General features: G+C 42.6%; 1 protein-coding gene and 1 long non-coding RNA gene across 2 annotated transcripts in view; one reads left to right on the plus strand and one right to left on the minus strand.

Annotated features, from left to right (window-relative positions):
- The window catches only part of LOC308481377, a 99010-nt gene extending 85112 nt beyond the window's left edge, over positions 1-13898 (plus strand). The window contains exon 4 of the long non-coding RNA XR_013988606.1: positions 13787-13898. This is a non-coding gene — a long non-coding RNA (uncharacterized lncRNA). The remainder of the gene's footprint in view (positions 1-13786) is intronic.
- Positions 1-15600, minus strand: part of ATP6V0D2 (ATPase H+ transporting V0 subunit d2) — a 109808-nt gene that overhangs the window by 64033 nt on the left and 30175 nt on the right. The window lies entirely within an intron of this gene.

Genomic DNA, 15600 nt, shown 5'->3' on the forward strand with positions numbered 1-15600 from the left:
CCCATCCCATCTCAATTATCATGGAATACGTTGGGTTGGTGTTTTTTAGCATTAGGTTCCTGAGCAACCACAATCCACAAATGAAGTGATCCACAGCATTTATTTTTTAAAGTTCAATCAGCAGCCAAAAATGAGGAAGAAAATGGAAGAAGCCTGGCTTGGGATTGCTGTAAAGTTTTATAGCTTTATGATAGTATGTTGTTAACTTCTTACACACAGTTGGCACTTTTCTGGTATGGTTAAGCTTAATATAAACTCATGACTGATGAGAGAATAAAGGTGATGAAATCTTTGGACAGATGACAGTGTGCTCATCGCTTCTGCATCATGCGATGAAAGATGGAGCCACATGCCCTTTTTAGGTGAGGGAATTTCAAAGGAGAGCAGTGACAGAGAAGCACATTCCCTCTTTCTCTTTCTCTTTCTCTTTTTCTTTCCTTCTGGATGGTTTACTGTATTTTAGCAACAGGTAGATAGCCATGTTGGTCTGCCGTAGTCGAAACAAAATTTAAAAATTCCTTCCAGTAGCACCTTAGAAACCAACTAAGTTTGTTATTGGTATGAGCTTTTGTGTGCATGCACACTTCTTCAGGTACCTTATCTGTATTTAATTAGATGTACAGATATCTGTATTTTAGCAGATGCACAGAGGGGCTGACATCCAACAAGTGAAAATCTCCCTAACACTGAACTCCATGGTAGAAAACATTCTGCTCATCGAATTTCTGTCAAAGCCATAGGACTTCTGACAGCAAAGAAAGAAGCAGTCTTACCTGGGCATCCAAATGTAGGTTAGTAGTTGACTGAACTTTCTGGTGTTTTGTGAACTGAAAATTAGTCAGAGCAACATAAGCAGAGTTGCCAGGGATCATGAGCCTGGGAGGGGAGTCTGGGAGCCAAGAGCTTATGCCTGGAAGATCAGGGCTAGAGCCAAATGGAAAAGGTTGAAGCCTAATGCTGCCTGGAAAGGAGAGAAGATGGCAGCTGTCTACTCAGAGAAAGATCCTGCCTCTGCCTTCTGCCTTGAATTGTAGCCAGGTAGACACGGACCCTTGGGTGTAATACGAGGCAGTACCCAAGCCCTAGGTCATTTGTCCTACGTAGCTTCTGGATTTTCTGCCACTTCCCCCACTTTTTATTTTGTAAGGAACAGTGATGGTAAGACATCAGCCACCCAGCATCTTAATTTGTCCAGAGGTGACCCTGACCACTTCCACCCATAGAAATGTAGCCCACAAGCCCATGCCCTAAAATCACATGGCGCTGTTAATACAGAATAAGTCTCGAGCCTGCTGCATGATCTGTTGAGTCACTTTGCAGATTAAAGTTGTGCTCTGTGCCAGGCCTATGTTTTCCTTTCTATATTTATGAATTAAATTTTTAACCTTAACAATATTAAAAAATTCTATTGAATGAATGTCATTTGAGCTAAGTGCCAAAAACACCCAGCAAGTCTGAAATGTTATCTGCATTGAGACAAGATCTGCATATTTAACAGGGAGGGGGAATACACTGATGCATTTTTTTTCAGGATGATCCACAGTGCCATGAAGAATACTCTGTGGAAATGTTCATCAGCGGGCTAAAATTGAAGAAGCCACAGATCAATTTACATTTAACATTGCCCTCACAAGCACAACCTACTCTCCTTCGCCATAAGGATATACACAGATCAGCTGTGGAACTTCCTTAGAGCACAGATTAGTCTGAAAAAAGAGCCAAGTGTCGTTTGCTTGACAGCACTGACCTCTGTTTGCCCTGAGGAAACCTGCTATTTAAAACAGAAAATAAACAGTTTGCATAGTGAAATGTAGTGAAATGTAGTGAAATACCAGGAGGAGGGAGTAGTCGGAGGAGAATATAGAGGAAAACTAGAACAATTGTGAACATTCAGTTGTCTAGAAACCCAGTCATGCCATAGAACAATACTGGTCTTTCTTGCTTTTTTAAAAAACAACAACAGAGCTTTTCAACTAACAGAAACCAATATCCTGCTCACTTGTTAGCAACAGAAGCACCATCATTGCATAAGTACCAGCCTGATGAGATGACTTGCTTTCTGTGATTGACAGCAGGTTAGCCATAATCAAGGATGGCGCAGCAATGGATCTGTGTCTTAATGAAATGTTTCTACTGCTGTGCTCTCAAGAAATAAGGCAAGCTGGATACCAGCCTCCCTCCTTATCTTTCTAGCCCCGTTTCTATCAAACATCCACTGCTGTGCTGAAAAGTTGCTGATCAAAGGAAAACTCTGTATTGATCCAGCTCCGAGATGTGCTTTCAAGCATCCTTCTCCTCTTCCTGCAAGTTGATTGCATTGCATCAGGCAAGCAATGAATATGGCTATAGGCTCTAAGTCACTGCTAGTTACGCACTAGGCAGCTGAGATTTGCAGAATTACAGCAACCCCAGCCACCTTAATCTTCCTGTTTTGACCTGCATGATCTTCATATTCCTCAACCCAATAGCCAAAGGCGTGACTGCAGTCTTTTCATTTTCTCCTCCCCACTAGCTGATGTGTCCCAAACCTGCTCACTGATAGGACTCAGCTATGTTAGTAAATAAAAAGTGTTTTATATGTGTTATAGATGTGAGATTTCGCCAACGTGATTTCCCATAATAAAGTTTACAACACGTTTTCCTGAAACGCTTTTTTATGTGTCTAGATCCAGGCATAGAGAATCCGCACTGCATGCAGAAGATTCCAGATGCAATCCCTGGCATTTCCAGGTAGGGCTGACATCATGCAGAGCCTCTGCCAGTCAGGGTAGACCAGGGGTGGTGAACCTGTGGCCCTCCAAATGTTGCTGGACTCCAGCTCCCATCAGCCACATGTTCTCAGTCTCCAGGATAGACCATCCTGAGCTCGCTGGACCCATGATATGACTCAGGGCAGATCCACACTCTACATTTAAAACACTTTCAACATACATTTAAAGCACAAGGCTTCCACCAAAGAATCCTGGGATTAGCCAGCTTCCTATTATCTTTTTGTTCCTGAGTTATATGCAGACCAGACTGCACATGCACCTTCCTCTTCACCCTAAACCAGGTCCCACAAATCTTAATAAGGGGGAAATTAACAATAACTAGCAGCCTGGTAGAAGTACAGGATTCAAAGCAGAAATACAAAATAAAACAATGATCAAGGCTGGTTTATTAACAACCTTTTTGTCATTTTATTATTTTTGTGTTGCAATTACATTAATTGACTGGGTATTTCCCCCCCCCCCCTACTCATGCATATCTTAAAGTACCCTCTTCTCCTTCCTCTGGTGTTTACTTCTATCCTATAAAATCCTAATGCCCACCCCTGAAAATTAGAATCCAGCATCTTCCTTAAGGGGGAAGGCTCAAAAGGAGAGAAAAATGGGCTGTTGCATAATGTGGAATGTTACAAAAACGGAATGTTGCACAAATGCTCTCTGCCTTTTTAGCATCCCAGTTCTACATTATTACTTTTGCTGAAAACACCGGCTTGCATCTGCCCTTGGGAGGCATCACCTCTCATTCATCACCTTATAATCCAAGATAATAGGAACATAAGTACATCTCCACATATTTAATTTCATGCCTGAATAATCATGCAGATCTGCCAACCCTTTGAGCGGAAGAGACGGGGTTTATTTATTTGTTAAAGCAGATTTCCCTCTTCCCATTCCAAGAACTGATTTCCCACATTTGTTCAGGTCAAGCACAAGAGGTGGTGGCAACCGCTAGTTTTGATGGCTTTAAAGATCATGATGCAGCAGGTAGCTAACTCCATGTTGCTGGGCTACAACTCCCATGTCCCAGAACATTGGCCATTCATGCTGGGCTTGATGGGAGCTTGCTTTCATGTTCTCCATAGGCATCAAATCATGGAATTGTAGAATTGTAGAGTTAGAAGGGACCATGAGGGTCATCTAATCCAACCTTATGCAATGCAGGAATTTTTTGCCCAGCGTGAGAAACAGGACACTGGGCTTTGGCCTATCCAGCAGGCTCTTCTTGTCTTCTCATGAGGACACATCTAGGGGGCCACAAGTTTCCAATCTTTGCTGCAAAAGTATACTTCTAGAATCCCAGCCAACATGACCAATGTTCAGAGCTAGATGGAGTTGGAGTCCAGCAACATCTTGAGGGGACCACATTGGCTACGTCTGGATGAGAGGAATCCATGATGGATAAATCTACTAAAGGTTATCAGCTATGTTAGGTAAATGGAACCTCAAGGTCCCAAAGCAGTCTATATCTGTTTGCAGATACCGAGGACAAACAGGACGGGAGAGTTGTGGCCTTCATGCCTTACTTGTGAGTATCCTAGAAGCATCTGGTTGGCTTTGGGTTAGATAGATGTTTGCTCTGATCCAACAGTTTTTGTGCACCGCCTCTTCATTTGCCCAGTTCCCAATAATTGGGGTGATGGCAACTGATGGTGGTGGATTTGGAACCATAGAAAACACCTGCCGGTCTATAAAAAGAGCCATATCCCATTAAGATCTCTACCTTTTTTCTACTTTTATAGTTTTGCCCTAAGTATTGCAATCAAAACCATATAACACAACTATATTTGGAAATGGCATGCTTCTATAAAACCACAAGCACCAAATTAGTGTTGCAAAATAAGATGCAATATAGATTTCAAGCTTCAGATTGTTCCGTTTCTTATCCTCTCCTTTAGCTGTGCAAAAGCATTTTGTAGCAAAAGATTGCCCTTAACATCAAGGTTAAAAGGAAGCAGGCTGATAATGTTGCTATTACTTTGGGTTTCACCTCACATATTAAGTCTGTGAAAGGCCAAATCCTGACAATATTTCTCTCATTGTATGCCACCCTTCTCTGCAAACATACATAGGAGTGACCAGAAATATTTGGGCCCTGTGTCATCTTGCTCCCAGAGGTTATTAACAATCTGTCCATACTCAGGTTATCCATGCCTCAGCAGTTCAGCACATGCTATCCCAGATTCCATCTGGCATCTCCAGATAGCGTTAGCATAGACTCCTGTCAGAGAGCCTGGCGAGCCACTGCAATTCAATGTGGATCAGAGATCTCCAACATAGCATCTATGGGAACCATGTCACCCTCAGAAACTTACCTTGGCACCTGCCAAGGCCTCTTCCTCTACCCAATTGTTTTTTTAATTGCTTTTGAGGGGGGGTTATTAAGCTGGGGCAATTACCTGGTTTTTTTGTTTTCTATATTTCTTCCCCCCCTTCTTCTTCTTCTTCTTCTTCTTCTTCTTCTTCTTCTTCTTCTTCTTCTTTTGCTTGAAGGGGGCAGATGGGTTCTGAGGCTCACCAGTTTTTCTTCTGTGAAATAGATATTTCACCAAATCCACAAGAGATGTCTTTGATTTCCATATCTTCCACCTGATACAAGATGTTTGGCAGATGCAGACCCAATGTGTGCACAGTTGTATGTGTGTGCAGCTCTATTTATGTCTTTCACTTAACAACGAGCAGTAAACAATTAAGCAGTCACTTGCACACATGCAAATCCTGAAGGACAACACTGCACAGGAGAGCAGTTCTGTGAAATGGGACTGTTTCAGTGTCAGAAGCTTAAGAAATGCACCCATCGACATAGAAACTAATTTGTGTTCAGTGCATGCCACAGATATCAACAAAGGAAAAAGAGGTTGACCATGCAGTGGGCTCCTTCATACTACCCGTGCTTGAGGAATCAAGGAAAAGTAGATATTCTAAGATCCCACCATCTGACAATTACAATTGATGGGGGGGGGGGGGGTGGAAGATTGGCAGATGGTCAATCCCTTTAAGCACATGAAATAAATAAGTAAAGATTCCAAGCAGGGCTGATTTTCGTTTTCTGAGAACCTGATTTGAATTGGCACACATGAATAGGTTTGCCAATCATTCCTATTGCTTAGGACCCTATTTTTGGCTGCATCTGAAAAATTACAAATCCAGTGATGAGTGCACCTGCACTCTCAGCTTGTAGTCAACCTGCTCACATAAGCAGTCACTATGACCAAATTCAAAGCAGGTCAACAGGAAAAAGGCAAGTTCTAAATAAGAATAAGAATGAAGGCTTTTGCTCATCAGCTTTGTTTTCTGCCAACTGTGCAGAATGCAAGGTCCTTGCCAGTACGGAACCTGAGCTTTTAATACCTCAAGAAGAAGACCTGAGAGCTGATCTAGTCATGACATTTGCCCTAGGGAAGTAGATCCTTTCTGCAAACTTCTCCTTCTCTGCCACAACATTTAGTATAGGCTTCCCCAATCTGGTGCCCTCCAGATGGTTTGGGCTAGAAATGCCCAAACGTTGGCCCAAGTCAACACAGTAGACCCCACAGCGTGAGCTGCAACCATCACAAAGTGATTCCTACCACAGCTTCTTCATTCATTCAGAGGCTCCCAAAATGGGTGGTACTGGGAGGGTGGACAGTGAGATGAACTATGGGGTTGCTAGGAGGCAAGGGGGTGGCAAGGAGCATTGGAGGTGTCAATAACTACCAAACTTTGAAAAGCTGGTATCACTGGATCAAGTTAATCCATTATTATTTGTATAATTACTTATTTAATTTGTATGCCACCCCTTCATCCAAAGATCACAGGGCAGTTCACAACATAAAAATACAAAACAAAAACAAAAAGTACATAATAAAACAAAAACAAACCAATAGCCCCCCCTCCCCTAAACACATTTAAAAGACCATAGAATGTTAATGAGCCAAAGGCCAGGTTATACAGAAATGTTTTTGCCTGGCATGTAATGAAGGTGCTAGGTGAGCCTCCCTGGGGAGAGCATTCTACAAATGAGGAGCCACCACAGAAAAAGCCCCTGTTGCCACCCTCTTGACCTCTTGTGGAGGAACACACAAAAAAGGGCCCCTGGTTATGATCGCAGGGTCTGGATCAAGGAAAGGCGATCCTTGAGGTATTGCAGTCCTGAGCCATTCAAAGCTTTATAGGCTAAAAGAAGCACTTTGAATTGGGCCTGAAAACTAATGGCAGCTAGTGCAATCGGGCCAGGATGGGTGCAATATGCTCAAACCATATTGCTCCAGTGAGCAACCTGGCCGCTCAATTCTGCACTGGCTGAAGATTCAGTACCATCTTCAGAGGCAGCTATACATATAATGTGTTGCAGTAATATAACTTCAAGGTTACCAGAGCATAGGTAAAGATAAAGGTACACCTGACCATTAGGTCCAGTCGCGGACGACTCTGGGGTTGCGGCGCTCATCTCACTTTACTAGCCGGGGGAGCCAGCGTTTGTCCTCAGACAGTTTGTGGCCAGCATGACTAAGCCACTTCTGGCAAACCAGAGCAGCACATGGAAATGCCGTTTACCTTCCCGCCAGAGCAGTACCTATTTATCTACTTGCACTTTGACATGCTTTCGAACTGCTAGGTTGGCAGGAGCAGGGACCGAGCAATGGGAGCTCATCCCATTGTGGGGATTTGACCCGCCCACCTTTTGATCGGCAAGCCCTAGGCTCTGTGGTTTAGACCACAGCGCCACCCACGACCAGAGCATAGACAACAGTAATTAGGGAACCCCTGTCCATATAAGAGTGCAGCTAGGCCACCAGCTACAGTTTGTTGGCTCTCGTCCAGTCCATTACCAAGGTAAGACAATGGTCCAACACACCCACTGCTGTGTGTCATCAGCATATTGCTGACAATGAATCAAAAACTCTGGATAACCCCACTCAGCTGTTTCATGTAGATGTTAAACAACCCCCAGGAACCCCACATTGAAGAGCACTCCCCCAGCATCACCCTCTGGAAATGACCATCCAAGTAGGACCACAACTACTGCAAAGTGGTGCCACCCACCACTAACTCAGACAGCTGCTCCACAAGGATATCATGGGTGATGGTATCAAAACTAAATTAAACTAAATAGTTTTTAATTGCATTTTGAATAAATGTGCAATTCATTGTTACTGGTCTCCATTTTATTGTGCTATTATCTTCCTTAGTGAGTTGTGCAAAGTGCTATTATGACCAATGATTTTTATATGGTAAGGTAAGGGGCACTGGGGATTGAGTTTATAGAACCAAGGGCAGTGGCCTAAAAAAACACCTCTGGAAGCCACTGCTTTAAAAGGTCATGGCTAACTATAGCTTTGAGTAAACCTGAGCTTGAGTTGGCTTTGAAGGAAGGTGTGAATTCTCCAGAAATCTTTTTGCAGCAGCTCCAAAGTATCTTTCTCCATGACGGTTGGCAATGAGGTGACTATGATGGAGGTTTCTTCACTCGTATAGGAAGGAGTTATGTGGTGGCAGTGACGTCAACACTATGGAGGCATGTAGCTGCTGATTGGCTAGCCATGTTCTGAGTGGGTATGGACCAATGATATCAGTAGTCCATGCACAGATTACAATGTGCCCGGGAGAAGCCCCAAGCCACATATCCAGCTCTTCAGGGACAGTGCAACCTCATCCAGAACTGATTGCATGCCTCCACCCAAACTGTGAAACACGAAAACCTCTCACCTCTGGCTTGAAATGGTTCAGTCTGTGAAGAGCTTTGCCATTTGATTCTTTTCTCTCTCACATTAACTTTGGCACCAACATTTTTAAACTGCACTAGTAGCTGAGGTCATATTAACGTGTGTTATTGGCGCATGCATTGTTTCAGATTTTACAGCATACGAAAAATGTGAAAGTTATTAAGGCTAGGGAAAATGGAACTATTAATGCAAATCCTTCCTAAGAATCCTATACCAGTGTGAATTAAATCTTCGGGTCTCAGCAAGTACATGTTGTCTTTAACTTGTTCTACCAAAATAGATTACCCATTCTACTCCACAGCATGTCAAGCTGATATTTTGTTTCTAAGGGTTGAATGGAGGGAGATTTCCTGAACAGCTTTTCCCAAGCAGCTATTTATTCCGGGAGGCAGATCCATGTAGCAATGATTCAGATGTTTTCTATAGGACTGCAGCAGGAGGGTTGGTGCAGTGCTAAATAGTTCAGGCACAAAGAGTAATAAAAAGGAGACGCAGTTGCAGTGCCTTTTGTCTAAAGTGTCTTTCCCACTGCGTTTAGATTTTAGCCTGCAAAGACATTTTTAAAGAAAGAAAAGTCTGCTTGCCAACACACTCTGAATATTTTATCTTTACTGCAAGGGAAGAGTGGTCTTTTTTTTACATTCTTTTTGCTCTTTTCCATATGAACAAAGATTTCCTGACCAGAATCCATTTATCCTTACAGAGAGAATTTTAAAACTTTTTTAAAAAATAAACCGAACTGAACAGAAAAGAGCAGTTTTCAAATAAAAGTCAGACGATATCAAAGCCCTCTGCCCAGCTCAGTCCAGAGGTCCATTTAATAAAAACTGTCACAACAGTTTATGAGAGGACTACAGAGCCTAGGGCTTGCCAATCAGAAGGTTGGTGTTTTGAATCCCCGCAACAGAGTGAGTTCCCACTGTTCGGTCCCAACTCCTGCCCACCTAGCAGTTCAAAAGCACATCAAGTAGATAAATAGGTACCACTCCAGCGGGAAGGTAAACGACATTTCCGTGCACTACTCTGGTTCGCCAAAAGCTGCTTAGTCATGCTGGCCACATGACCCGGAAAAACTGTCTGCGGACAAACGCCGGCTCCCTCGGCCTATAGATTGAGATGAGCGCGCAACTCCAGAGTCGTCCATGACTGGACCTAACAGTCAGAGGGTACCTTTACCTATTATTATTATTATTATTATTATTATTATTATTATTATTATTTTCATAGCGCTTTCCAGCATTCAAAGTGCTTTACATGCTTTATCCTTACAGTTATGCCAGTATTAATTTATTCCCTATATTCCTGATGCTAAGAGAAAGTGGCTTTCTTTCCTAAGGCCACCTGATGAGCTTATGGTAATGGCAGGATTCAAACCACACACTTTCTGATTTATACTGGAGTCCCTAAGGGAGGTTCACTCATAGTCAGCTTTGACCCACTGTTGCAATAGTCAGCTCTTTTGCTTAGTTACTGTAATTTTGTGTCAGGGCAATAAATGTATAAACTAAGCCTCTTAGGCTCACATCATGCATTGTCCCAAGTGCCAGCTCCCCATTGGGTGCTCCATGAACTAGATCTATACCTAGAAACCCACAAGCTTGAGGCATAACCTATAAAAGCTACTGAACCTTTATCAGAAAAAACACATTGTATGTAGTCAAACCAATTGTTTTCCATACAGGTGGGAATTGGTGTCTCATGATGACACAGTTTGAGAATATCCAGTTTATAATGATATTGCATTTCTGGCAAACATGCCAGTGATTGCTAATTCTTTCTAGACTCCTTTCCTTCAGATGGGAAAAAGAAGGTGGCAATTTCAGTTTTAAAACACCAGAAAAAAATAAACCCAGGCACGTACAACAGATATTGTACTAACCACTAGAATTTAATGATTTATTGTGGGATGAAATCTACCCAGATGGAATCAGCTGCAGCACTATTTGTTTTCCAACAGCAACCAATGGCTTAAAGCATTTGTGATTTTCAACGCAGCAGAAATGAAATCCTAAAAGCTCTGAGGGTTTATTGCTAGAAATAAATGAGTAGAGTAGTGTTCACAGCAGACCAACTGTTCATAGAATTCCCCATTTGTCCTTAGCTGACTTTCCAAGTGCTCCGCCAAAGAATTATGAGTGATACTTGATTTCCCATTTTAAGGTCACTGGGCAGTAGGAGTCCCCCAAAGCACTGATTAATTTTGCACTTCATTAACTGATGCATGCATCATTTTCTCTTTACAGCTCATTGGTGATGGCACACATAGAATTTTCCTTGTTTCTCTGGTCTTCACAGAATCCTGTGCCGGAGCCAAATATTATTTATGTTTCTGAGTTTTAAGTGGACATGCTACACTGGTAATGTGAGTCTTGCCTAGTACAGCCAACTGCTTGATTGGTCAATGACCCTCCTTCTGGACCAGCCTTTACCAAAGCCTTGATCTTTAAGATCCTTCAGTTGGAGATGTCAGAGTAATAAAAATCGAGGAAAGCAGCTATATGCTCCCTTTCTTTTAGAACAGCAAGGTGCCTTATTTCATCATAACTCTCCATTGCAAGGGACATCTTCCCTTGATGGCCCAAGCCCAGTTCCTTATGTGACAGCTTCATTTGTCCCCATCCCACTCTGACGTACGAAATTATGGAAGCTCCTTACTGTGTTCCCACAGTGTTGCGTCTTTGCCTGTTTCTCTGAAAACTTGTATGCAGTCATTTTGCACTCTGTATGATGCAACTTCAGGGCCATCTTTACGCAGGGGTGCAAGGGGTGCAGGTGCTGAATTCTGGGGGGCACCCAGCACCCACCGCTGAAGCCGCCTAAGCTACCTACCTGTTATGAGATAATAAATAATTTTGATCAAGCTAGAAAAACAAAATGTATACCTACTGTTTTACTAAAGGACTTTTGACTTTGTGCGCTCATTTACCAAAGATGTGCCGTGCCGCCGCCGGCATTTGTCATTCACAACGGCGGCGCTTGTGAAGCTTGGGGGCACTGAGCAGATCTTTACACCCCGGCAGCACATATGCTAAAGACTCCCCTGTTGGTATACCAACTGATATAGTTGGAGTTTGTGTTAAGAGATTGGATGTACAGCCACCTTGTTCTCTCTGTCTCTCTCTCTCTCTCTCTCTTTCACATACTCAAACACTTCAGGAAGCTGCACTAACCTATCACTATGCAAGAGTGGGGGGAGTAGAATACATACATACACACACACACACACACACACACACACACAGAGTCATTTTATGTCCACTTCAGGTTACGTTCTTTCAGGTTACGTCCCGCAGTGACCCGGAAGTACTGGAAAGGGTTACTTCCGGGTTTCGTCGCTCACATATGCACAGAAGCACAAAATGACATCACACGCATGCGCAGAAACGACGAATCACAACCCGTGCATGCGCAAATGCGCCGCTGTGGGTTGCTCTCTTTTCATCCCGTTCGCATCCTGTTCGCAACCAGAGGTACCACTGTAAAAGCACGGCATGGCATTTTGTGAAATGATGGGCAAGGTGAGGAGATTAGGGAGCAGAGCAGCAGTGCCCATTTTAACCAGCCTTGGATTTCCAAAAGGTTTATTTGCCAGCCATAGGAACTCAGGAAGCTGCCTTGCACTGAGTCGGAGGAATGCCCCATCCAGCTCAGTCAGTATTGTCAGCATTGAGTGGCTCTCCAACTTTAGCTGGAGATGCCAGGAATTAAGCCTGGGAACTTCTGCATGCAAAGCAGATGCTCTACCATTGAGCTGCAGCCCTTCTTAGAATTGCAGAAGATGACCGACTCAAAATGGAGCCAGTACGTAGGATGTCTGATGAGACTTGCTTGATTGGGTGTTTTCCATTTTCAGGTTAAGAAAGTCTAGTTTTGGGAAACCTCCTAGTTGAAGGTTTAGGAGAAGGAAAAACAGGATCCCTGTCTAAAGCTGGTACAGTGGCACCTCAGGTTACATATGCTTCAGGTTACATATGCTTCAGGTTACAGACTCCGCTAACCCAGAAATACTGCTTCAGGTTAAGAACTTTGCTTCAGGATGAGAACAGAACTTGTGCTCCGGTGGTGTGGCAGCAGCAGGAGGCCCCATTAGCTAAAGTGGTGCTTCAGGTTAAGAACAGTTTCAGGTTAAGAACGGACCCGAGTTACCACTGTATTGTTCCATCTGAGTACTCCAAGCTAGGGAATCTGAGGTTTTCCTAGACTATTCTAATCAACAAAGCACTTTCCCCAGAATGTTACTGCTGGGAACTGTGCATGGCTGATCCATTATTGAAATCCTCATTTTATTTTATTTTAAATGAACACAGCAATGCATTTAGTTTGCTCATTTGGTTTCCCTTTCTAGGGCTCTGGCATAGCAATAAATTCTGGAATTTTCTTGATTGAAGAGACCAATGTAAAATGCTCATATTAATGTAAATTAAATGTAGTTTAAATTGGGAGGGTGTGAGGGAAAATTGATAACCTCAGAAATTCTAGATATCCGAGATTTTGACAATGAGTGGTCTACTAAAATGGCAGAGACAGAGAAATGAGAAAGAGAGCACATAGATGAAATTGGTTTCTGTTGCAGCAGCTGAACATGTATTTTAAAATTAAAAGAAAGAGTTGGCCGAGGTAGATTTCTCAACATTTCTGAATTACTAGAAAGTTGCAACACACACAAAAATACACACACACAAAATTGCAATTCTACAAACAAATGATTAAAATTTGCATATTGTTCTAGGGTGCCATGTTGCTTATATTATTTAGGCTTCCACATATTTACGTAGCATAAGCAAAATGGATCTCTTCTAATTATATCACCAATTGTTTGTCTTTCCAACCAAGCAAGCTGTAATCGTATGAGATACTATATCTATGCTACATTTGGGGTCAATAATTGTCCAGTTAATGCCAGCATGCTATTCATTAAACCTGATATCTGCAATATGCTCGCTCTTTCAAATATGACCATGCTAGCCAGCCCAGCTAGTGCTTAATACAATGGTTCTCACCAGCAAATTAAGTCACTCAGCAAGGTGAGTATGTCATTGATTTCATTTTTTATTGCATAATAGTTTATCATTGCTCAGCAGAAGGCGAGACCAGAAATAGCCTGTGGTTAGGCCAGCTGCACTTACACTTCAGCTGAGGTTTGCAAGGGTGAGATGCTTGCAACTTTTGACTTTAAGTCAGCATCAATTACAAATCAATGCCCTGCTGTCCGATCTCAATAGCAAGAGAAATCATGCATTGCCGTGATGTTGTCTTTCATTTATGAACCACTTCCCACACAAAAGCAACTGGGAATAATTAAATAATTAAATACAGTGCTACCTCGGGTTACGTACGCTTCAGGTTACATACGCTTCAGGTTACACACTCCGCTAACCCAGAAATAGTGCTTCAGGTTAAGAACTTTGCTTCAGGATAAGAACAGAAATCGGGGTCCAGTGGCGCGGCGGCAGCAGGAGGTCTCATTAGCTAAAGTGGTGCTTCAGGTTAAGAACAGTTTCAGGTTAAGAACAGACCTCCGGAATGAATTAAGTACTTAACCCGAGGTACCACTGTACAATGAAAACAATGCCTAATATATATCCCATTGGTATATTCCTGATGCCTTGGCCATTGATTGTGATGCGGCAATTTCCCCATGGAAGTGGATCAGTGGGCAAGGTTGCTCCAATAAATGCAGGTGGCGCTGAGGTCTAAACCACTGAGCCTAGGGCTTGCCAATCGGAAGGTTGTTGGTTCAAATCCCCGCAATGGGATGAGCTCCCGTTGCTCTGTCCCAGCTCCTGCCAACCTAGCAGTTCAAAAGCATGTCAAAGTGCAAGTAGATAAATAGGTACTGCTCTGGTGGGAAGGTAAACGGCGTTTCCATGAACTACTCTGGTTTAGCCAGAAGCAGCTTAGTCATGCTGGCCACATGGCCTGGAAAAACTGTCTACGGACAAACGTTAGCTTCCTTGGCCAGTAAAGTGAGATGAGCACCACAACCCCAGAGTCGTTCGCGACTGGACTTAACTGTCAGGGGTCCTTTACCTTTTTTTATGATCAACTACACACTGTTTAAGTCAATGAAAAGAGCTTTATTGCTTTTAATGGCTATGGATTGACTAGTTATTTCCTGGGACCAACATGGCAACAACATACATACCATATCTGACTTTACATACCATATTGAACTTGCATCCAGCTAATTACCCACTGTTGATTAAACTCTGCAGTTTGGAAAGCAAAAGCAAAGGAACCCTATGGATTTTCTTATTTCAGCTTAGAGGCTTAAGAATTTTACTGAATCTGCAACTGAAGCATGAACTTTGACATCAGTGGTATAATGCTGGCATTGATTTTTAATCTCCTTCATTCCTTGGTGAACAGAAAACCTGGAATTCATTCTTTTCATTCATTTGGCTAAGAAGTAGACCTAATAAATTGCAAGCAATAAGTTCTTTTGCAGCATGCAGTAAATTTTATCCTCCCCTCGCACTAGCAAGTTCTACATTTGCTGTTTTAATCAATGAATATGTTCAGTGACCCAAAAACAAGATGTTTATTTATGTGAAGTACATTCTGCCCTTAAGCAGATGCAATTCTGTGGTTTTAAAAGGGACCTTTAAGTGAGATTCTTTATGGGATACAGGATGGAAGGATTTCTATTACATGAATGCTAAAAACACCTGTTAACAATGTATGGTTGCAATCACTGTTCTTAGAAAACCTGAACCTTTCCCCATCTTTCTGTATTCCATTCCCATCCTCTTTTGTGATATGATTGCCACCAATCTACTTCCATACAAAGAACTGCACTACAGAAGACTCAATGACAACAGACGTAGTTTGTCATTTGGTAACTACTTATTCAGCCGCTTCTATGAACAGTCCTAGATGTTGTGTCTCCCAGTCTCAGTTCTCTGGCCATTTTTCTGTCATGCAACAGCTTTGCGCTATGAGGCAACAGCAATGCATTGACACGGGGATAAACAAGGCATGTCTCTTTTTCTATGTCTTTCTCAGACGGAATCAGAACTTGGCTTATTTTCTGCTTGTGTGCTATTGTGTTTGTAAAATGGCTTCTGCTCATTTAAGTTGGGGGATTTCCAGAATGCAATGCTATTATAGCTGACCTTGTTCCAATACAT

The sequence above is a fragment of the Podarcis pityusensis genome (genome assembly GCF_964106645.2).
Source record: "Podarcis pityusensis genome assembly, chromosome: 7".
Taxonomy (NCBI): domain Eukaryota; kingdom Metazoa; phylum Chordata; class Lepidosauria; order Squamata; family Lacertidae; genus Podarcis; species Podarcis pityusensis.